Source organism: Condylura cristata, unplaced genomic scaffold (assembly GCF_000260355.1).
Source record: "Condylura cristata isolate star-nosed mole 26May11 unplaced genomic scaffold, ConCri1.0 scaffold00030, whole genome shotgun sequence".
Classification (NCBI taxonomy): domain Eukaryota; kingdom Metazoa; phylum Chordata; class Mammalia; order Eulipotyphla; family Talpidae; genus Condylura; species Condylura cristata.
In genome coordinates this window covers 6675884-6688137 of record NW_004567131.1, presented here as the reverse complement: position 1 = coordinate 6688137, position 12254 = coordinate 6675884, and positions in this window count along the sequence as shown.

Sequence of the window (12254 nt, the reverse complement as noted above, 5' to 3'; positions counted from 1 at the left end):
GATTGAACTCGAGCTGCAGTGGCTGTGGATAGCTTCATAGTGCCGTGCTTTAACCTCTTGAGCCAGCAGGGAGGGCCCTCTCTTTAGGTAATTTTTAACAAATAAAATTTCTCTTAAATTTTAAAATGAGCATACTCTTTGGTTAAGCATTTCCACATCTAGGAATCTATCTCAAGTATAATCTAGAAAGTAAAAACGGAAAAAACAACCTAAGTGCTCAATAAGAGGGGATTAAGTGGTCTACTATGAGTCAACAGTCATATTCAGTATCAAACAATTTTTGAATACATATCCAAATATATTTTATGGTATATTTGTTTTTCTATAAAGTTCTACATCAGTACTGCTGAACTAAAATGAGCTATCCACAGTATATGATGTGAACATTTTAAGCAGTAAAATTTTTTAATTTCATTCTATTATTTAGTATTACAGAAATATTTGGGTTTAGTGAGATCAACATGATTTTCAATAAGCAACTGTTGCTTAAATTTTTAGTTTTATACTCTGTGATAACAACAGCTGTAAGTTCGACATATTTCTATACTTGTCTATAATAGTTGTTACAAATAAAAAGTCTTTTTAAAGATACAAATACAAATAGAAAAAGGCATAATTAGGCACACCTGCTAAATCAATTAAGTTTCTTTCTCCTACACTAAGTCTACAGAGATTTTTATTGGAATTAGGCAAAGTAAATTTTTTTATTTCCATGATGTCAGTCAATAGGTCTTACATTTTAAAAATATTTTTAACTAGTGAATACACAAATCACTAAAAAATTCAATGGAAGATCTATGAACAAGTTATAAAATTCTGTTTCCACATTTTAATGTGAGAGTTTTTATATGTAGCTATACTTTTGCTAGCAATAAAGTCATGTAGCACAGAAAATCAAAATATTCTATTTCAAAATGCTTTATTTACTCATTTTTAGAACATCATAACTTGAAGGGACAGAACCTATGCATTTATAAGTTTTGAAAGCTAAATAGCTTAAAATGGAAAGCCACAAAAACTCTTAATTCATCTTTATACTTATTAACTCTGAGCAATTTCCTACATTCTCGACACCCAGGCTCTGTATACATAAAAGATTTTTTTACACTTCTCTATGTCCTGATTATTATAAAGTAATATAAAAACATAACAATTATATATAATATGTAAAAGGCAATACATTTTATACTTCATTTTATAAACTGAACCATATCACTGATATTCAGTAATATGGTAATGCAGTAATTTACACTTCCAGCTTCCTATTCTTTGCTACAGAAGTGTGACTAAATAAATTTCAAGTGACATATACATTATTAGCTGATATTTGTTGAGCACTCACTATGTTTAAGCACTTTACAAACATTAATTAAATTTTTGCAACTACTTTTATAGGTACAAACTGATTCCCATGTCATAGGTGAGGAAAGCCAGTTCTACAAAGGTTGGGTAACTCACACGAGCTCACACAGCTACAAGCAGAACTGGAATCTGAGCCACGCTAGCCCACCACGCCAGATCATTGCTCTGCACTGAAGCTCAAGGAGCCTGTGGCGATCGGGCAATGGATGCCTATGTGTACTTAAACCGACGTCATTTCATTTTCTCTTTTAAATCACAACTGAAGATGTCATTTATTAATGTATGTGTTAACGTTTTTGAAACAGAATTTAGCAAATAAATACCGTAACTGAATCACGTTGGAAAACTATGTTCATCAAACTGTATGGCAAAACCCCACACTGCATTATGCATTCTAACACTTGTTTCTTTTAATATTCAGCAGTTTGTTTCTGTGCATCTTTCGATAGTATTTTCTGACAAAAGACTTCATTTAAGTTCACTCTGACTCACATTTTCCCACTTGTTATTTTGGCCAGTTTTACTACTATTATGGGTGTATAAACTTCTAAACATGTATTATTAGTATTTTTGTAAAGATGTTTAAATACTGAAATACCACATGACTGTAACCATTGGTGGGAAGAGATTTATCTTTATATTGCTGAGATTTATCTTTATATTGTCAATGTTTATTTTTTAGTGTCTTACCTATAGTGATATTCTCAAGATAGAAGGTACACTGAAGGCCAGGCCATCATTGAATGGCTATAAAACAGCCTCTTTATTCACATACTCTTCACAAGATCCTAATATATTTTGGGCTGATTTCTTTGCAGACCTGCTCATAAGATTGTTTTCACATCTATTAAGAATTATGAAGAGGGCTCTCCCTGGTGGCACCAATAGGTTAAAGCACCACACCATGAAGCTCTCAGAAGCCACTGCAGCACCAGTTTGATCCCAGGCCAGAGAGCTGACCCATATGGTGCAGCAGACCTCTCCTGACCCACCTGCTGCTCCCCTCAGGAGTGTATTTCAGTACATCTGCCTGTTCTGCTCCCTAATCTGTCTCTGGTGAATCCTCTCACCCTCCGCATCTCTGGCCTGTACCCCAATCCTGTATGAATAAATCTTTAAAAAAAATAAAATAAAATAATTAGAAAATAATAAAAGAAAAAAAAAGAATTATGAAGAACTCATATCAGAAGTTGAAAGATGCACTCTGCCATTTTCTTGTTCTGCTTTCTGAATTTTCCTCACAAAGGGAGCTTTTTAACTCCCACCTATCCATTTTGCGGGAGTTATTAATTAAAAGAATTAATTTGGGGGCCCTCCCTGGTGGCGCAGCGGGTTAAAGCACTGCACTGAGAAGCTAAAGCCACTTCCACATGAGTTCGATTCCCACCTGCCCCAGAGGTGACCCACATGGTGCGGCAGACCTCTCCTGACCCACCCGCTGCTCCCCTCAGCAATGTACTTCGTGGATCTGCCTGTTCTGCTCCCCGCTCTGTCTCTGGTGAAGCCTCTCACTGCCCCTGCACCTCTGGCCTGTACCCCAGTTCTGTATGTACAAAATAAATAAATCTTTAAAAATAAAAAATAAAGAAATAAAGAATTAATTTGGAAGTAGCTCCAGCCAAAACTCATAAACTACAATAAATTAAAATTAGCTAAAGCAAACAAGGCTGTGGGTGGCTCTGTTACTCCTGTGCCTCCCCCAGGACCCAAGGAACCACAGGCAACTGTCACATTCACAGACTGAGTGTCATGCCAGGATGAGTCCTGCATGAAAACATCAGTTAAGCTTAATTTAAAACTGTGAAAGGAAATTGCAAAGTTTTGTTCCCTCACCCAATAGGTTGTTTTGCTTGGGCCTCACTTTGGAGACCACAAAGGAGTACTCTGCAGGCGTTAAAGTGGATGTTACTGGATGTTACAGATATAAAAGACAGGACAACATCCACAACAGAATGGAAGAAATCAGGTTCAAAACTAGAATAAATGGATAATTTGTTGTGTATACACACACATGGCATTTATTCATATCAGTGGCGGAAGGCAAATCAAATGCCTCCCAATACTTTGTGCCCATCATCACTTGTACCAGGCTGCACTCTTTGGGGATAACTGGGCATGGGGCACACACATCATCCTGGACACATGTCCTGGGGGGCACATCTGGCCTCAGCAGGATGAGCTCATGCAACCGGAGGATGCAGATGAGGTGAGGGTGGGGGAGGAAGTCCTCAGGGTGTTACAGAATGCATTTCCAAGGAAGAGGGCTGGGGAATGTGTTCTCTAACAGAGTTCAGAACTCAGTGTTCAGAGAGCAGCTTAGAGGAGCTGCCAGGAATTGGATGGGTACTGGGTGCCTAGGGGAAAGGGTAGAAAGTCCAAGATGGAGACACATCCCCGCCTCTAATTCCATCCTGATGTAGACTGTTGGCATTGTCTTAAGAAATGACCTGTGTTACTGTGGCATGGACTTTCCAAAGCCACCTCATAAGACTCTGTGTCCTTCCTCCTCATGGACCAGACACAAAACTTTATGTCCCGTCCTCCTCAGGCACCAGGCAATTTGGCTGGGTCCTCCAGTCAGGAGGAGAGGGAGGGCTGCTTTCCACTTGCTGACCAGGAAGGGAGCATCCAGCATCTGGAGAACCTGAAGCCATTGGCCCAAGACTGTGGATCCCAAACCTTTTGTTCTCTCTGGCTCTGCTCAGCCCTCAAGTCCCAGTGGCCCCTGACTTCAGTCTTCCCAACTCTAAAGGCACGAGCACCCTATGACCTCTTTGACTTCTGTTTGACACAAAACAACCCAGTCTCTTAACATCCATTTTTGCAGGTCTTCTATATTGACAAGCAGCCAAGGGCAGACCCCAGCGGAGCCCTAGACCGACTGCCTGCCCTAAGTCATGGCTTGTAGAGTCCCATGCTCCCCTTCTCCTCTTGCAACGCCAGAGATGCACCTGTGCCAGGGGGAGCACAAGGAACCCCAGCAGAGTTCAGGAAAGCACCAACGGCCCCGAGTTGTCCATCACCACTTGGACGCACATTTAAAATGAGGTTTTCACCTGCCCTCTGTTGACACCAGCTCCGGGGTCCGTCAACATAGTTGGTCAATCGGGGTCCTCTCTTCCTGAGCCCAAATGTTAGGCCAACGAATGAATAAACTGATACTCATTTCATCCGCCATATATTGAGCCCCAAATAAAACAGTAGACCTGTTACACATATTCTTTCTTTTAACCCTGTCAACAGCCCCTAGAGGGTAAGTTCATTTTCATATTTATAGATAAGGAAGTTTAAGCTCAAGTAAAATAAATAAATTTGCCCACAGTCTCACAGCCAGGAAGTGGAAAAGCTGGGCCTAGTGAGCCCAGAGGGGCTAACTGGTAATCTTGCTTTTCATACTCTAGGCCGCACTGCTAAAATTTTAACTCATCAATGGTTTTAGGGTCCCATCTTGAACTCCTGTCCCAAGGTCACCCTGGCACCCACAGAAGAGAGGCAGGCAGATGTGACACCAGGGCCTGACGGCTGCAGCCCACCCACCCCCCCATAGTGGACCCAGGAGGGGCTCCCGCACGTGCCCTGAATGGGGCCTCATCACATATCAGTTCTTCTCCAAGTTTTGATAGTGGCGATCTGAGATTAGAAGGTATAGGGAGAGCTACAGTGAAAGAAGGGGAGCAAGGCCTGGATGAAATCAGTTTCGAATGCACGTTTCAGCTTCCATAGTCTCAGCACTCAGCCTTCACAGTCACGTGACAATGCATGTGAGTGTGTGTGTGTGTTTGTGTGTACACATTCAAGCACAGACTTGTTTGGAGGAGGCACTGGTTCTCCCCAGCCAGACAGCTCTAGTTCAAGGTAGCAGAGGCCAACATGTGCTCCTTCCTTCTGCCAGCTCCTGGGCCTCTGTCTAAAGAAACTGGTTTTATGGATCAGAAAAGAAGCCCCACAGAAATTTAAGAGACCACCTGGAGATTTTAAAGAGCTAGTGCTACCACCCACGATTCACTGTTTATGGACGACCTTTGGTCACCGTTGCTATCGTAAACTCTGTGCAAGACTTTGTATACACGTGGGCCAGCTAAGCACTTGGTAGGCAGGACAGACCTCACAATCAAGGTGCCGGGTGGAAAGGGGGCCCCACTACTTAGGGAATAGATGAGAGCTGAGACCAAACAAAGGCAGAAAAAGCAGCTGCTCCCGCGCAGCTGTGTGGCAGGCTATTGAAGGTGACAGATCCCCTTAAGTTATGCAGCCAGGCACACACGGAGGAGTCATTACTGACCGTCGCCCCCCAACCCACCCACCCAAATCAACAATAGGCCCACATCTCAGGAGAGCTCCTGCAAGCAGGGCTGGAACAGTGCAATCCACAGTTTCCCTGAGAAAACAGGAAGAAGAAAACGAAAGGCTTCGTGACATCCTATAATCTTAGCACAAGGCTTTGAGCCACAGAGGTGAGGCAAGAACCTAAAGATTCTCCAGCATCTGATCCAGCGCCGCGGGGAGAATCCCAGGGCTCTGCACCTCTGCTGCTGCTGGCTTAGGCCCAGCTGGAGGGTGAGGGGCAGGATGGCACCCTTGGGAAGAGTTTGCTTGCTTCAGTGGCTGGATCTGCCTCAGCTAAGGGGCATAAGGACTCATTGGTAAAATGGGCACTGGCTTAGTTCTCGCCAATCCTCCCAGCTCCTACAGTTCTGATTCCCTGCCTGTGCAGAGCACAGAGATGAGCTTCCTCCCTGGCTGGTGAAAGAGAGATGTACAATCTGTTACAGGGCACCCCAATGTGAATTGGGTTGCCTGTCTGTGGGTCCTCACCCCTGTGTTTATGATTCAATCGTATGATGGACACATTCAAAAAAGTTCAATAATGGATTTATTTACAAGGAGAAAGGTAAAGGAACAATCCAGGGAAAGAGGGAGAGAAATACAAGTTAACTAGGATGTCCTACCAGTTCTGCTGACTTGGACTCCACCGGCACGCTAAAAACTGATCGAGAGCCAAAACCATCAGCCATGAACCACCAGGTCAAGAGACAACCCCCAGAGCCCACATGTTCAGTTTTATCCTAGCCTAGCTGCTCAGCTCCGCCCTCACGTCCCAGCATCCTTCTTGTTATTGACGGGATTAGTAGTTCCAGTATCTGGAGTGGGGGCGGAGTCCATGAAACCTGTACCTGTTACACTAGCACTTCCAGCAGGAGAAGCCTGGGCCAGCACTGAGCCCACCTCCTTCATTTCAGATGAGGGGACTTTCAGAGTAGTCACGACATGCTCAAGGTAGAACCCAAGTCTCTTAGTGGCCAGTCCAGGGCCTAGCACGATGGCCAGGTCAGTTCTCTTTGGGGCTGCAAAACTGTTGACATGGCATGCGATCTTGAAAAAATAACACTGAAATAAAACCTCACAAGTTTATAGCGTAAGATACTAATTGTTTGGGTAAGTAAATAACTAAAGCTTTCAGTTCCACCCTGTCTGTTGTTAGGCATCCTCACCTCCATCCCCTTCTTCAGACAAAAGCAGGAATTAATCACAATTATGCTCAGAGCCTGCTCCAGCTGGCAGCCTCCACCAGACCGCCATTGCCTCTGGGATGTGAAGACCTCGTATTGACTTCCAACACTCAGGAGACAAAGGGGAGGAGATAAAGGAAAGGAGGACAAAACAAGAAGGGGAGGGGTTTCAATTTTGTGGCTCTCTTCAACAGACCAGGGCTAGCCTTGCTGCGTCTGTTATATGTGCAAAGCTGAGCACATTCACGAAGACCACATACGTCGGGAGTATGTCTGCTTCCTTAAGGAAAAAATAATTCTCGTTTTAAAAAGGCAAAATCTTTCTTGACATAGGCCCTCCCTGGTGGCACAGCGGGTTAAAGCACAGCACTAAGAAGCTAAAGCCACTTCCGCATGAGTTCGATCCCCGCCTGCCCCGAGGAGATCCACATGGCGTGGCAGACCTCTCCTGACCCGCCCGCTGCTCCCCTCAGCAGTGTACTTCATCGATCTGCCTGTTCTGCTCCCCACTCTGTCTCTGGTGAATCCTCACCCTCCGCATCTCTGGCCTGTACCCCAGTTCTGTATGAATAAATAAATAAATCTTTGGAAAAAAATCTTTCTTGACATAAATAAATATCTTCAAAACTAATGGGAAAGCTGTACTGGAGCAATATGGATGTGCTAATACTCCTGTACAATTAAAGATGGTTACATGGTAAATATTACATTATGTAGGTTTTAACCTCACTTCTTAAAAAGTGAGAATAATGGGAATAAAGAGAAAACAGTTCAATTGTTTTCGTCCTCTGCTCTACAAGCCCCTCAGTGCATGGAAAAACACTCTACCCATAGGGTCGCCCAGACAGAGACCCTAACTCTGGTCAAGATGTGTGCCTAGCGTGGGAACACCTCCGTTTTGGGCATCCTGCACCACCCTCTGCCGCCAATATCTTAGAATCCAGAGCAGATCTGAGGGTCCTGCCTCTGCAGAGCCAGAGGCTGGTGTGAGTGCACTCAACACGGTCCAGTCAGGCAGCCTGCACTGGTTGAGAGGATCTGATTCTCAGAGGCCATGAGTCAAGGTCCCAACCTGCCAGGACAGAGCATAAAAGCAGCCACCAGAGGGGATTTGTGCAGCGTGCATGGTGCAGAGCTAGACATGGACACTCCCTGCCCTGCTGCAGCGCCAGGAAGATGCATCCAGACACTGACCATGTGGGCACAGGAGCACACAGAGGGACACTGTCTCAGGGAGCAACCGGGGCAGGAGTGTGCTGGGAGTTCATGTCATAAAAAGTGACTTCAACTACTATGTGACTGGCTCTTCAAAAAGTTAAACACAGAATTGTCATAGGCAATTCCCACTCCAGGTGGATAGATGCCTGTCCACAGCTGTTCACAGCAGCATTGTTCACAACAGTCAGATGGTGAAAACTTGGTGAATGAGTGTGCAAACAATACGTGGTGTAATTTATGATGGAATATTATTCAGACCAAAGATGAACTGAAATTCTAGTACATGATATAACCTGGGTGCACCTTGAAGACATCACACTAAGTCACAAAAGGACAAATATTGTATGATTCTGTTTATTTAAGGCACCTAAAGCAGTCAAGTTCATAAAGACAAGTAGATTTGAGTTTACCAAGAGCTGGCGACACCAGAACGGGGAGTTGCTGTTTAGTGGATACAGAATTTTTGTTTGGAATGATGAAGAAGTTCTGGTGACGGACAGTATTGATGGTTGTACAACATTTTGAATGTGCTTGATGCCACTGAATCATACATTAATAAAATAACTAAAATAGAAGTTTTTATTTTACCACAAAATAAAAATTTCTAGTTACTTAACTCCTCAGGGGGAAATCCCCATTTCAGTCTCAGATTACAGAAGGCTTCCACAGACTGAAACAGAAGCAGCAAACAACAAGAGTCAGAAGGCCTTCAAGGGCACACTAGCTTTCCAGAGCAAACTGGAGAAAGTAAAATACTGGATAAAACAGAAACAAACTCCTTAAAAGTGTTGAGCTGACCAGATGGTAACTACCAGGCAAGAACTGAAAGGGGAAAACGGGAACCCAGAGAGGTAGAGGAACATCAAAGCAACAAAACCACATTTATTTTGAGGGCTGGGATAAGTGGGTTTTATCTTTGACAGTTTCTTGAGGCCATGAAACAAAATCTAAGACTTGGGGCACTGCCATGATGGGAAATCTAATGAGAAACCATTTGGGCCAATCTCTTTCTCGACCCACAGCACACACCAGGGGTCATGGGGAAGATGGCCTGAAGAGCAACGCAGGCAAGGCCAGGCAACAGAACATCCCAGCCCCTAATCCTAGAGAAATTTATGTCTTCAATTCATAGAGAAGCTCAAGGTAAGAATTTGGTTTAAAGTGGCCCCAGATCAGCCCAGTCTGCTTGGCTTCACAAGGTCAATAAATATTATCAACTAGTCATATCACCACCTCCACCCTCTCCACCTCCACCATGATTCCTCTTCTGCCTTCTCTGTCCTTCACCTCATATACTTCCTCCCACTTCCTGGAAGCCCCTACAGTCTCCACCTGTGCCTTTCCCCTGGCCTCACATTCCCGCCATAACCAGCTAACTGCTACTCTTCCTGCTGACCAACGGCATTTCTTCATGGAAGCTGGCTCTGACCTTAAGCCTCTACCAGGTCCCTTTGTAAATATCCCTTTGTAAACCTACATTCCTCATTTTTCAGAGCACTTAAGTCAGTTTTTAATTATACACTTATTGGTGGGATTATTTAATTAATATTTCCATCCCTCACTAGATTATAAACTCCCTCATAGCAGGAAAGGTGTAAGATAACATTCATCATAAATTCCAGTGTCTGATACCTTGAAAGTCATATTGAAAATTAATAAAATTATTTTGATGGGTTGAATTAGAGGAGTTTGAAAGACTCAATGGTTGTCCCAACATGGCCATGCCTTGTGTGCTCTTGTCAGGCACTGATCTTTCTGAAATTCAGTTTCTCTTCCTGTATAATGGAATGATGAGACCTACCCACTTACTTCCCAGGATTCTTATAAGGAACAAGGGAAGCCCATTGTATAGGAATGTAAGGAATATGTAAGGAATTTTATTATAGGATTGTGGTAAGAGTAATAAAAAGTTTGTTATATGACTAACATTACTGGGAACAATACTATAAACCAGACTCTATGCAATATATTAAATATATTATGTCATTTAATCCCCCTTTTTTAATAATTGCGAATTTCCATCTGGATTTTACACATGAAGAAACTGAAGTTCCAAAAAGTTCAAAATATTTGCTTCGACTCTGATGGAGAAACATGAGCTGTAAACTCTGGTGACCCCAGCACCTGCACGCTCTTAACCCACTGCCTCAGTATCATCACTAGTTCCATTAGCCCTACAGCTGCACGGCAATAATGTCCACTTTGGAACTGACGGTCTGATTGGCTAGGAATCGAGGAGGGAAAATCAGAGACCCTCTGTTATTCACCTTCTTCCTAGATCCCCTAGGATAAATTCAGTCACCAGAGCATAGCATTTCCCAGTTTAAGGCAGTTTGGCGCACACCTGGGTCTGCCGGGGAAACCCAGTCCTGCAAAATGTCCTAACATCTGCCACCTCCCACGACTCTGACTTTGGTGGTAAGTACTGCATACTGTTTGGCCCGTCTTGACCCAAGATCTGCTCCAGTTCATGATGGCTCTATGCTTGCCCTCTACTCCCCAGCCTGCAATTCAAGCAGTCCTTCAGTGTCAAAAAGATTATGGAAGGAGAAGTTTATTCTAAAAGTTCTTTTCCAACTAACAAAAGGTTTAAAGAAATGACTTTACAAACAAGACAAAAGAAAACTTGACATTTTTGCCAGGGTCTCCAAATTCCAAAAGTACCAGTTCCCAAGTTTTTTAATAAGAATTACCCTTCAATTTATTTTAGAATTTGTTTACAAGTTCCATTTCATGTTTTGGAAAACCTGTGTGAGTTTATGGCAAAGTTGTTTTCAATTTCAATTACCCAAGGAGAGGAAAGCACTGTGTTCAGTGTCTAGACTCATGATGTGTACAGGTATGTCCTTAAAATAATTGCATAGCAAAAATAATGATAACCACAAAGTTTCCACCTTTGTTTTCTAGAAACTTGAGATTATTGTAAATTAAAAAAGTCAAAACAGCAAGAAGTTGATGATCATGTTTTGAATGTCTCACTAGGTTATAGCTGGGGAAGCTATTTTAAATTAAAGCATCCTAAATTTACATTCTGCAAAAGCATTTCCAACTGTTCTTCTGAGCTCAAGGAAATTAAACAAGGAACACACACACACACACACACACAACACCATCCCAGCTGTATTTCCAACAAAGATAATGAACAGAGGAGACAAATCAATCTGACAGGTAATTTACCATTAACAGTTTGATTTCATCAGTCTAGACACAATGCATTATGAACCAAGAAAATTAGACAAGTCAAGAGGATGATAGTATCAGTGTTTAATGTTTATTTTCCATTACCTGGCAGCACAATTATTCTCAATAAAATATAACTATTCTTTAAGAGAAAAACTTTAAGCAGTTCAGCTAATAAAATAGTACTATTAAAGTTTCAAGCAGACTCAGCTACTTGGAGAAAGAGACCATGTACCTTTTATTGATGACTGCTGTGACAACTAGAAAACCACACAGATTTATCACTCCATTTAGGTGAAATGAAGAGAAAAAAGGCATTCTCTGGACAAATAACTTCTATATTCTCTAAATGAAAGATGCTTTTCTCCTTCCAAGATTCGTGCAAAGTGTCATCATTTTTTAAAAGGAGCTGACAGTTCAATGTTGGCTAGCCCAACTCAAAGTGACAGAGGACAAAATTGTTAAAAATCCTGTTAATATGGAATATATCAATAAATGTCTCATATATTCTGATGTTCTAAACCTAGGTATAGCCTCGCCAAAAGTGATTGAGACAAAGGTATTGATAGCTCACACTGCCAATCTGAGTTTTCAAGTACAGGCAATTATTTGACATTAACCTCAGACACAAACATTTGTCATGTGAGGAAATTTTTCTTCCTACTTATCTGTTCTAGAAAAAAGTAGTGCAATACAACTTGGGGAAAACAGCAGATTCTTTACACTTCAAATGTAATTTAAATGTTCCTAATTTTATCTTTGTGTCTTCTTTAATCACCTACCAAGCAAATCAGCTGTGAATCCAAGAAATGCTTCAGTTGTAAAATAGTGTCTTCCTGAAAGTAAAAAATAATTACAGGCCCTCCCTGGTGGCGCAGCGGGTTAAAAGCACAGCACTGAGAATCTGAGGCCACTTCCGCACGAGTTCGATTCCCGCCTGCCGCCTGCCCCGGAGGAGACCACATGGCGAGCCAGACCTCTCCT